The following is a 12,765-nucleotide window of genomic DNA, read 5'->3' on the forward strand; positions in this document are numbered from 1 at the left end:
CTCTATGATTCCCAAAGTTTATTAAATTAAAAGCAGTAGAGTTCGCAGTATAATTGAGGGCTTTTTACACTTGTAAATTTTTGCTTAGCCCCGGACTATCGGTGGGGCTAAGGGGGGGCCTTAGCCCCACCGATAGTACGGGACTATCCTTAGCCCACTTTCTGTTTACACTCGTTTTTGCCAAAGTGGGCTAGCCCCACCGATAGTACGGTACTATCTGGCCCTGCAAAATAGCAGGGGTTAGCACCGCAATTGCGGTGCTAGCACCGCAATTGCGGTGCCAAGCAAGTGAGTGTAAACAGAACGAAAAAATAATCCTGGGCTAAGCGACGGAGACGAAGTGCGACCCTCACTGACCAATCAGAAACGAGGTAATCAAGTGCTGCCGGTGCGTGCGTGTACGTGTACAGTACACAGCGTAATTATGAATATTCATGTGGTTTGGAAAGTCCGGGGCTAAGAAAGACGAGTGTAAAAAGGTCAGTTTTCTCCTTAGCCCCGGACAAGAGATAGTACGGGACTAATTGGCGAGTGTAAAAAGCTGAAAAAATTGGTACGGGACTAACGATAGTCCTGGGTCAGAGAAAGTCCGGGGTTAAGAAACACAAGTGTAAAAAGCCCTTTGGAGAAGCAACGCAGAGATAAGAAAATACAAATATGTGTAGTCTTGGCGACGCGCATTCCAACAATGGTAGTTAGTATTTTGAAGAATGTCAGTACACCTAGCGATCAAAGAACAATGGGTTATTTTGGTTAAGCCGGCAGAATATCGATACAGGCATCAGACATGACATTGTCACATGCACCTTTTATTGAGTTTTTGCAGGAATACTGTAATCTAGCTAGATCTATTCGAGATTCACTGATTTTCCTTTGTTATGCTGAAATTAATCTTTATTTATATGTGATTTAGTCTGTATTGTTTGATTATGTCAGTCATGTGGACATTGAATGATGTCATAATGTTCATGTTTGAGTTATGGATTAATAAAAGAACTGTATTACAAAAAAATACATGTGTAATTTGATGCTGTTGCTCCACTGCATATACAATCTTTTCGTCTCGACAATTAACACTGAAATCTCTCATTTTTTGTCATGCAGAGATTTTAAAGCAGTATATGAAAGGATTCTGTGTGACATAGATATATTGCAAAATCATTCATATCGCTTTTTTATGTATGCATCATGATTCCCACGTTCACACTCTGGTTTTCCACGTGCATTGCATATTCGGTTACAGATCGCTATTCCGAAGGTCTGTTATTCCGAAGCTTCGGTTGTCCGAAAGTGAAAAAACTTTCTTTGACTCGGAAATGAAAAAGAGTTCGCTACTCCAAAAACAAATTACATGAAGTGAAATATTCCATGTAGTAATCAAATAAATTCCGAACAAAAAAGAATTAACCATAAAACATTTTGGACAGGAAATCTCTACTTAGTTTATGAAACTGTCGGATTAGGGAAGCTTATCGTATTTCTTTTTTTTATCAACAAAACCATAATACATCACATTAAAGTATCAAATGTCACTTTTCTCTCCGAGTATCTGTAGAGCCCACAAATGTCAAAATCGTCAACTAATGTCAGAATTACCACAAATGTCAAAACACGTCGACCACAAATATCATAATTACCACAAATGTCAAAATTACCACAATGTCATAACACGTCGATCACAAATGCCAAAAATTTCCACTTTTACTGCAAATGTCATTATAATAATGAAAAATAGTGAATCATACTATAATTTGATCAACGTTTGTCTGTCTGTCTGTTAAATGGGATGAAACTTGGTGGGTGGATGAAGGTTGATCCCAGAATTACGCGCAACTGTCATAACGCGTCAACCGTAAATGTCAAAAGTCATTGATTGCATTATTCATTATCGTGTACATGTACATGGTACACATGTACATGATGTGATTACACCCAAAATTTGTGAGTTTGCTTGCATCATAATACACTGACTTAATAACTTTTGTGGTAGCTCTTCTTTTGTTTTGCCCAGTTCAGTGGCGTACCGTGCGTCGACAGATCTGGGGGCACCCCCCCCCCCCCCATCCTCCCATGTGTTGGGTCCTGGTGCTCACCGGCTGATGATTTTTTTTTTTTTTAGCGATCCGATGGCCCCCCCCCCCCATAGTTACGCCACTGTCCCAGTTAAGACAAGAATTTTGTTATTATAATATTACTGACAGAATAGTGAACGGCATGGCTTGTCAAAGGTTTACAGTTTTTGAACGACAGAGAGGAGAGTTTATTTTCGCGCAAAGTTTAAATTGCTCCGGACAGTGGCGTAACTACCGGGGGCGGGGGGAGGGGCACGTGCCCCCCCCCCCCCCCCAATCCGCTGGTTAAAAAAAAAATAATAAAGAAAATAAAAACTTACGAAAATGGTAATTCAAGGGTTATTAAACTGCTTTTGAAATCGACATGAAAGGGTGATCAAGAAATTAGATATTTTTCTAAGATTTTTTTTAAACCATAATATGATTAAAGAGTTATATAGTGTGAAACATTGTTCAAAAAGCCCGGCGCCGACAAAAGATTGTGATTCAGCGTGATTCCTGGTTCTCATTCTGAATATAAGCAGGATGTGCGCAGTGTACTCAGAACATCCGAACGGCAGAGATGTTGCGCAATGTGATGTAGAATGTACGTTACTCTTCGCTTATATCAAAGCTATCATTGATTTTGCAGTGTTGTTTTACATATTGATATACTAGTCTATATTAAAATGCCTTGCATTGCCAATAATAAGACTTGACCTGGGTTATTTTGAGAAACCTCTTATGAAATATGAAATAGCATGTAATTTTATGAGGAATTCAATGTTTATTTGATGAAAATTGGTTTTGAAATGGCTGAGATATCCAAAAAAGAGCGATTTAATAAAGTGTGGGACCCACACTTTATTACGATCGCTTTGTTTTACTTTGTTTTTGGATGTTTCAGTCATTCCAAACACGATTTTCATCAAATAAACTTTGAATTCCTCTAAAAATGGTATGTTCTGTACTCTATCGTAAGTGTTTTCTTGGTATCTCGCAAAAAGTTAAAAGCCCAATTCTCATCCCCACCAATACTGTACCATCCCTTTGATAACAGACATTGCGCCGACAAGAAAGATAGGAGTTTTTGCACCTGGAACTTTTATTTTTCGGGAAGATATTTATTGGGTAAAAATGATAACATGTATTCAAGACACATGAAAAGAACATGTTTCTTCAGGCGCTGGCTCGCTTTCGCTCGCTCGCAGACACAAATAAGTGAAGTAAATGATGATTCTGGATATATGGAATGACTTTAGAGGGTATTGTTATAAGGTATTTGCAATAAATTATCAGCAATGCCAGCAGTTATAGCCTGCAATAAGAGATTGGAGCTCCACGTCCTGGGTTATCAGAAAGATAACTTTCTCTTTCATTATAAAAGTGTATTCTAGAGCGCTCGCTACGTTCGCTCGCGCATCTAATTTCGTAGTGAATAACATGATCATAATTAATACTTTATGATTAGTGCTAGTGGTGCGTGTAGTAGTTTTAGCGAACGCAGACTTTTCTTCGACAAACAAGGGTTTTTGACTGCAAACTAAGTTTTCATGCCAAGCTGGGGTCGGTGTAGTGTAGTTTCTAGCCGTTTTTATTTCGTCTTTATTTCTCCGAGTTGCAGCAAGCCGAGTGAGAGCGCATACCGAGTGATTGCGATGCCCGAACCGTTTTTTTTTTTTTCGCAATCACGGGGTATGCGCCCTCACTCGGCTTAGCGCAATACAGCGGGCTTCTGCACATTATACACAAGCTGCAACTCAGAGAAATAAAGACGAAATAAAAGCGGCTAGAAATTAGACTAGGGTCGGTGACGCTTGTCGCTATTCAGGCACTGAAAATGACAAAATTATCACAGTTTTTGCATTCATTTCATGAAGAATTCATCAAAACTCTATAAAACTATACTATGCAGGTACCTTTGATGTTGCTAGAGATGTCAGCAATACAATGGGATACATTGTAAGGTATACTACTGTATTGTGCATGGTTACCATGGTAACCGGATGCCTACGGGTGATTGGTAACCCCCACAAAAAATATCTGGAATATAGACAGGTTTGTTTGTTTTGCCTTTCAAGCACATCACCCATTGTAGATCGGATCTTAAAGGACAAGTTCACCTTCATTAACATCAGGATTGAGAGAATGTAGCAATATTAGTAGAACACATCATTGAAAGTTTGAGGAAAATCGGACAATCCGTTCAAAAGCTATGAATTTTTGAAGTCACCGCTGGATGAGAAGACTACTGCAGTGATGATGTCACATGCGTACAACGATATAAGGAAAATATGAAGAGAATTTCACAAAATTTCATCTTTTGAAAAAAGTACACATTCCCTCGACTCGTTACTGACATGTGTTATGGGTAATATTATTCCCATTGCCTTTAGAAAGAGGCAAGTCAAATGCTCTTTTATTATGCGAAAAAAGTGAAAATATGTTGAATTTTCTTTACATTTTCTTCATACTGTTGTACTCATATGACATCACGAGCCTTAGTAGTCTCCTCATCCAGCGGTTCCAACACAAAAATTTTTGAAAATTCATAACTTTTGCATCGATTGTCCAATTTTCCTCAAACTTTCACTGATGTGTTCTACTAATATTGCTGCATTCTCTCAATCCTTATGTTTATGAAGGTGAACTTGTCCTTTAAAGTACCTACATCAACACTATAGAATTAGCCTGGATAAAAGGGAAAGGACGCCGAGGATTTTTCCCTCATTCTCTCCTTAGCATTAATTCATTACTGCACATTTTGAATCACCTGTAGGTATACCATGGTAACCATGCACAATATCATACCTTACAATGTATTCCATTGTATTGCTGACATCTCTAGCAACATGTACATAGTTTTATGGAGTTTTGATGAATTCTTCATGAAATGAATGCAAAAACTCTGATAATTTTGTCATTTTCAGTGCCCGAATAGCGACAAGCGTCACCGACCCTAGTCTAATTTCTAGCCGCTTTTATTTCGTCTTTATTTCTCAGAGTTGCAGTTGTGTATTGTGCAGAAGCCCGCTGTATTGCGCTAAGCCGAGTGAGGGCGCATACCCAGTGATTGCGAAAAACAACAACAACAACTGTTCGGACGTCGCAATCACTCGGTATGCGCTCTCACTCGGCTTGCTGCAACTCGGAGAAATAAAGATGAAATAAAAACGGCTAGAAACTACACTACACCGACCCCAGCTTGGCATGAAAAGTTAGTTTGCAGGCAAAAACCCTTGTTTATCGAAGAAAAAGTCTGCGTACGCTAAGACTAAAACACGCACCACTGGCACTGGCGCCTGCTGCTAGTGGTGCGTGTAGTAGTCTTAGCGTGCGCAGACTCTTTTTCGAACAATAAGGTCTTGTCGCAACTAAAGTGGCCTGTAAAATTTTATTGATACCACAATTTGGAACAACATACTACCTAGGGGTGTTTAAGAGGGTTCAACCGACCACCCCATGCAGTCAAACCTTTTCTGCGGGGTGGGTTCAACGAAGTCATTTTTTCTGGGTCCCTGCGCCTTGACTAATCAATCATTCAGTCATTTAAGCGCAGAAACTATGTTCATATAATGCTACTGCATTCATATTTCACATTCCTCGAGTAAATTAATATTTCCATTCCATTTTCCAGAATTATTCAGAGTTACAAAATCATTAAAAAATCTATCAATAGTATGCATGAAATCGCACGATGACCAACATAAATAAAAAAAAAATCTCCCTACCGTGGGAGAGGGGACACACCCTCCCCCCCCCCCGCTCGCTCCGCTCGCTTTGCGCCCCCCCCCCCCCCCTTTACGGAATTCTTGGACTGCCATGACTATACGTACAGTAAATGGAACAGTCCAATTCGTGGCAATGTTGCTCAGTGACTGCGCTGTGGAATGTTTCACATTCCGTTATATTAAATGGGTTAGTCAAATACCGGTTAGTGATTGGCTAAACACAGTCACGTGATGGAGGTACATTCGTTATGTTCGCCCATGGGCGAACATTCTTGTTATGTTCTCCCATGGGAAAACATTAGCCGGGTTCACACGTACACCAATTAGCGGGATACAAATCTCGAGATTTGCATCGCGACCGTCATCCCGAGTATTTTGCACGTGTGGACAGAAAAAACCCGAAAATTAGCGGGATAAGCATCGCGATGCTAATCCCAGGAAATCTTGCGCTGGTTCGTCAATTAGCGGGATAATTGGCCCCGCGCTGGTACGTGTGAACGGTCGGGATTAGAATCTCGAGTTTTTATATCCCATCATGTAATGCGCACATCACAACAGCCAGTGCCGTATATAGACCGATTCAAGCAACTGTTCATGGAAGTGCGCCCTCTTAAGGCGACGCCATAACTGGGGGCCAAACAGGCCGGGTCGGCAAGCGCCGTGCGTGCGTGGCAAGGGTGCCAGCCGGCAGCCAGTGCTTTTACCACCCGGCGCCAGCCGGCCACCTAGCTATCTCTGGCGCTGGCAGCGATCGACGCATTTGGATTTGTGACAACTAGAGTCTATATATTTTTTTTTTTTTTTGCTAGCTAACTAAAAATAAATCAAATTAAACAACTTATACCGACTATGAGCGAATGGGTATATGACATACGGCTGTAGCCAAAACTTGAATTTCAAGGTAAATATCGGTACGATCCGTGAATGTTTGTAGACTCTATTTCTTTGGCGATGACTTGGGTATACTCGCGTGTAAGCCCCGTATATTCACATTTTGTGTAAGACTTGCAAGAGAATAAAAACCGCTGGGGAGAGTTATTGCTAGGCGCAGGCAGACGTCTTGCTAATAAGCCTAGGCTGTTGACAAGTTAACTGATATAATTAAATACAAATAATGAATAAGAATCTTGAGCTAGATATGGCGCAATATTGCAAGCTATCAGTTAACTTAACCTTTTTAGGGCAGGCTCTTGCCTTTACTCGGGAGTGTCGGGCCAGCAGGGTAGAATCTGTCTAACGTTAGATCTTGTCTAGAAATCTAAGCAAGAGTCCAGACTAGATTTAGACCTATTGACTTCTATACATCCTATATCATTTTCGGTTGTCGATAACTTCAGGCGAGCCTAACTGAGTAAACCAAACGGAATATAAATTTACGCGTTTCTAGGCCGTATACACTCTAAAAACGCAAATGTTGAATCAACATTTAAAAGGGCCGAGGAGTGACAGCATTTTTGAAGTGTTGCATCTAACTTTTAAGATAACATTTTAAATGTTGAATCTAGCAGGAAAACCAACACTTTGAAAATGTTGTCACTCCTCGGCCCTTTTAAATGCTAATTCAACATTAATTTGTGTTTTTAGAGTGTATACAACTGTACCTAAACTTAAGTTACGACTACGTCGCCTGATGTCTACAACCGAAACTTCTACTGTTTTAGGTCTAAGTAACCTTGCATATCACGTTAACGCCTAATATTATAATCTACAAAAGTGATTTTCAAATCATACTTTCTTAGTATGATTATGAAACAGATGTTTGCCACCATCCATGGTTTAATATTTATAAGTATCACTTTATCAAAAGTCAAATTTAGAGTTCCAGGCCAAAATTGAATAGGCCTATGGCCAATTCAGTGCTGAACATTGAAGAAGTGAAAACAATATAAGAATTTAACGCATCTTGAAACATTTATTTAGCTGTAGTGTAGGCCGTAAAATGTTTGTCATAATAATAAAGTCTAGCCAGGAAGTGGATTCTAACTTTGGCAAGTAGGACACCAAGGATTAAAAAAAAAAATCCCCCCAAAAATCGGTGAATTATCAAATTCTTTGATCTAAACTTGTCTTCCAAGATGAACAACATATTTCACGAATATGCAGTGATAACCTAATTAAATAGAGAATCTAGTAGACATAGTTTGTTTAGAAATCTGTGCATTTTTATATTGTTGTATTTCACTTAATTGTCTTTAATTTTGCCTTAATTTATCATGCGTCAACGGTGTCTGAATTTCACACTCTGCCGTGCAGCTTCCATTTCCATTTTTTTTTCTGTTATTTGTGCACCCAACAACTGCACAATGTGTTTTCCTGATCCTTCCTTTGAAGCTTTCAAAGTAGATCATTGTCTGAATCACTCAATTTGTCCAAAAGAAAAGCATTAAAGGCCGCTGAATGACTTTTCCACACAGTGAGTAAACAATCACAATATAGCGCGGCGCCAGCGGTCGCCGGCCGCGGCGCAGCGGCTGCGCCCGGCTAACTATGCGCGATGGGTACGCTAGGCTGCTGAGCTGCAAGTGCAACTCGCTGGGTAGCTAGCTCGCTGGAAGCCCCCGTTGGCCGGCCGCGTTTTTTTTTTAAGACGGCACAGATTGGGGCATGGCGCGTGTTAAACCTATAGGAAAAACGTTGGGTTAGGGTTTTTGGTTATGGTTAGGGTTAAGGTTAGGGTTGGGGTTGGGGTTAGGGTTAGGGTTAGGGTTAGGGTTCGATGGTTAGGGTTAGGATTAGGATTAGGGTTAGGTTTAGGAATAGGGTCCCCGATAGATTTTTAGTTTCCCCAATCTGTGCCGTCTAAAAAAAAAACACGCTGGCCGGCCCCCAGTTATGGCGACCGTTATAGCGCCGCCAGCGGCGGTAGGTGAATAGGTCATCGAAATTGAATCGGTCTATAAAGAGAGTCTGGTCAACTGCTAATTTGGACGCCATGTCGTTACCGCGCGTATTACGCTTGGTTACGTCTGAGCGTAAACGCTAACCCTGTAACGCGGCGTTACAGGGTTAGCGTTTACGCTCAGACGTAACCAAGCCAAAGGGGTAGTTAACAATGGGCACTGCGCACGTATGAGCGCACTTCAGTAACGACATGGCGCCTGTAGATCACGGGACCAGCTTTTGACCAATCACAGGCTTCAAAATACATAAGCCAAAAACCGAGTTGGCCAGACTCTCTTTATATACGACACTGACAACAGCGAGGCCTCTGCGAATAGGTCCTTCACCTCTTTGGCGCACCAAAACAACAGCGCGCGAACCACACCACTGACGCGTAAAAGACAATGGGCAAAGGAAAGTGCGCACAGGCAGTGATAGAGAAGGGCGCTGCGTGACCCAGTTTGCAGGCTTTGCTGTATATATCTCTATCGGCAATTAGCGGGATAATTCCGTATAATAATAATAATAAATAATAATAGTGGCTACTTGTACAGCGCACAGGTCCACTTTTCAGTGCTCATGGCGCTTCAAAAATGAAAAAATATCATATATTTACATGCATATACATATTCAAACATTTCAACAAAGAAAAAAAATGGTAAACAAAAGCAAATATATACCAAATAAAGAATACAACATATATCAATTGAAAATACAATATTAATCCAATATTAATGACATACAGCAATTACAGTCCTCAGTATGAAAGGAACAGATAAGTTTTAAGTTTGGATTTGAATGACTCTGTAGATGACAGTTCCCTTAACTGAAGAGGTAACTGATTCCATAATTTTGGTCCCATAACGGAAAAAGCACGATCACCATACCCATGTTTTATCTCTGGGTGTTTGGAGTAAGAATGCATCTGATGATGAACGTAGCCTTCGTGTCGGATTGTATTTTTGAACAGAATTACTTATGTATATTGGGGAAAAAGAATGAACTGAATGATGTACTAATAACAGAATCTTGAAAATAATCCTTTTTTCTACAGGTAACCAATGTAAGGAACGGAGAACTGGTGACATGGAATCAAACTTATTAGTAAAAGTTAACAATCGGGCAGCAGAATTTTGCAACCGTTGAAGTTTTGTGACATCTTTTTTTGAAAGATTACACAACAATGAATTCGAAAAATCCAACCGAGAAGAAATCAAAGCATGAATAAGTATCTCAGCTGCAGATTTAGACAAATATTTCCTTATGAAACTTAAATTACGCAACTGATATCGAACATTCCGCTGAATATGAGTTACATGACTTCGAAATGACATTTCCTGATCAAATATGACACCTAAATTACGGGCTGTTTTCGACGGAGTAATGCAAGTGCTACCGATGTTGACATGACATGACTGATAATCAACTTTGCTTAACATGTGCTTTGATCCCAATAACAGAAACTCAGATTTATCATCATTTAGTTTAAGGCCATTGGATGTAAGCCAAATTTTCAGGTCTTGCAAACATGCTTCGAGTTTAACAATGGCGGATGACAATGAAGACACAGTGGGTTTAAAAGACAAACAAAGTTGTATATCATCCGCATAACAATGATAACTAATACAATGCTTGCGAAATACTTCACTAATTGGTTGCATATACAGAGAAAAAAGCAGCGGGCCTCCAACAGAACCTTGAGGTACACCAAACTTTGTCATAGTTTTACAAGAGGTAGAATCACCAATTCTGACATAATGAGATCGATCACATAAGTAGGATATAAACCAATCAAGAACAGTTCCTTTGATGCCCAAATATCTCAGTCGTTGAATCAGAATAGCATGGTCGACTGTGTCAAAAGCTGAGCTCATATCAAGCATGATAAGAGCAGTGATGTTACCACTATCTAATTCTCTGAACACAATATCTGATAAGTTGACTAACAGTGTTTCTACACTATGACCAGGCTTGTACGCAGATTGAAATGAATCAAGCAATTCATTATCTTGCAGATACATTGTCAGTTGTGAGAAAACAACCTTTTCGAGCAATTTACTTAAATAAGGTAAATTTGAAATTGGACGGTAATTTTTTAAACACTCCTGATCTAAGCCTGCTTTTTTCAAAGTTGGATGAATAACTGCTTTTTTACACACCTGTGGAACTATACCTAATCTCAGGCTAGCATTTATGATTCTTGTGATAACGGGTGCTAAAACTCTGCCACACTTCTTAACCAATTCTGTTGGGATTGGATCAAGTTCACATGATTTGTTAGGTGAGTTCTTAATAAGCTTTTCTATCTCATTAACAGTGACAGACTGAAACTCACTCAATTCTGACTTGACTTCACATCAACTACAATGTCATTTTGGCTGTTCACAACGAGTTGGGAAACTCCGTTGGATTGCCACAATTTTATCAATGAAATATTGATTAAAACAATTGGCTAACTCAACCTGATCACCATGAGTGAGGTGTTCTGGTAAAGGAGATCGCTGTTTTCGGTAAAGTAAAGCATTAGCAACTTTGTACAACTTCTTTGTATCTTTCCCACAATCCGTAACCTTTTTTGAATGATATTGTAACTTAGCATCTTTAATCAAGGCATTTACACATCGCCTTTGTGCATGATACATCTGCTTGTGAATCTCCAGTTTTGTGGACCTTGACTTCCTTTCTAACTGTCTACGAAGCAGTTTTGCTTGAGCTATTTCTGGGGTATACCATTCCGTATTGGGGTGTATTGTGACCTTGATTCGTTTCTCAGGTGCCAACTTATCAAGGGTGGCAGTGAGTAAGGTGTTATACAAATTCACTTCATCATCAACATTATTAACTTGAGGTTCAGCTGATAAAAGAGACTTAACATGAGTATCAGCAACAAACTCTTGTGGGTTTACAGATTTCAAATTCCGTGTCACAACAAATGTTTTTTTGATACAACGTTTAGGAAGGTTCTATTCACACATTATTGCTGAATGATCTGATATACCTTCCACAACACCGGTATTACAAAGTTGTACAGTGTTACCTTTATGAGTTATAAGCATGGCCTCGATTATGAGTTAGCTCATTAATATGTTGAATCATATTAAAGGCTGACAATAATTCAGAGAACAACTTCGAATTCGAAGTTGATGAGTCCACAGGTATATTGAAATCACCTGCAATCAACAAGTCAGACGAGCAGAGAAGCTGTCTATCGAGAACATTAGAAAACTCATCCAAGAAAATCTGAAACTGTACTGAACTGGGTGGACGATATACATTGATGAAATGCAACGATTTCTGCATATAATTCAGAGTCATCTGAATCATTTCAAATGTTGTAACATTTGGGGAATCTACAATTCTGATATCTAAATGACTTTTAAACAACACAGCTATTCCTCCTCGTTTGCCAACTCTGGGAATGTGCTTAAATGTGAAGCCATGTGGTGTCAATTGACCAATCGGAGCAGCATCATTAGGCGTAAACCATGTTTCACAAATAGCAACAACGTCTAATTCATGATCAAGAATATAATCTACAAACTCAGCGGTTTTGTTCTTCAGCGATCTGGCATTTAACATAGCAAATTTCATATTCATACATGAAATATCAGAATTCACAAATTTTCTTTCGTGTAACAACTTCACAGTTTGATCCCTATTTTGTCTTATTACTTTTTTACCTCTGTGAGTCTTTTTCACTCTGTTAATCTGTAGTGCTGTTATTCGTTGCCATGTCACTTCATTAATCCTAAGGCACTTACAAGAAGGTTGAGTGGAGTAAACACTATGAGTGTTGAGTGGAGTATGTGTGGACGCTCGCCAAATTAGCGGGATACCGATCGCGATCGCTATCCCGCTAATTTGGTACGTGTGGACGCTCGCAAAAAAACTCGAGATATGGAGCGCGATCGTCATCCCGCTATTTTTAGACCGGGGGCCCAGAGCATTTATTCAGCTGAAAAAGGTCACACTTTTTGATGGTCTCATCATGTAAGGATGTGGCCAAGGGTCAATAAAATGAATTGCTGGCAAGTCACATCCTGTACCGTAAGCCTAGGGACCACAAAAAGGGACCCCGAAAAATGGATTTATTCAGCCGAAGG

At 39.8% G+C, this 12,765-nt stretch overlaps 1 protein-coding gene across 1 annotated transcript in view; it reads right to left on the reverse strand.

Annotated features, from left to right (window-relative positions):
* LOC140236493 (phosphatidylinositol phosphatase PTPRQ-like) overlaps nucleotides 1–12,765 on the reverse strand; it is a 62,822-nt gene that overhangs the window by 8,299 nt on the left and 41,758 nt on the right. The gene's annotated exons all lie outside the window — the stretch shown is intronic.

Source organism: Diadema setosum, chromosome 13, assembly GCF_964275005.1.
Source record: "Diadema setosum chromosome 13, eeDiaSeto1, whole genome shotgun sequence".
NCBI classification, from domain to species: Eukaryota; Metazoa; Echinodermata; class Echinoidea; order Diadematoida; family Diadematidae; genus Diadema; species Diadema setosum.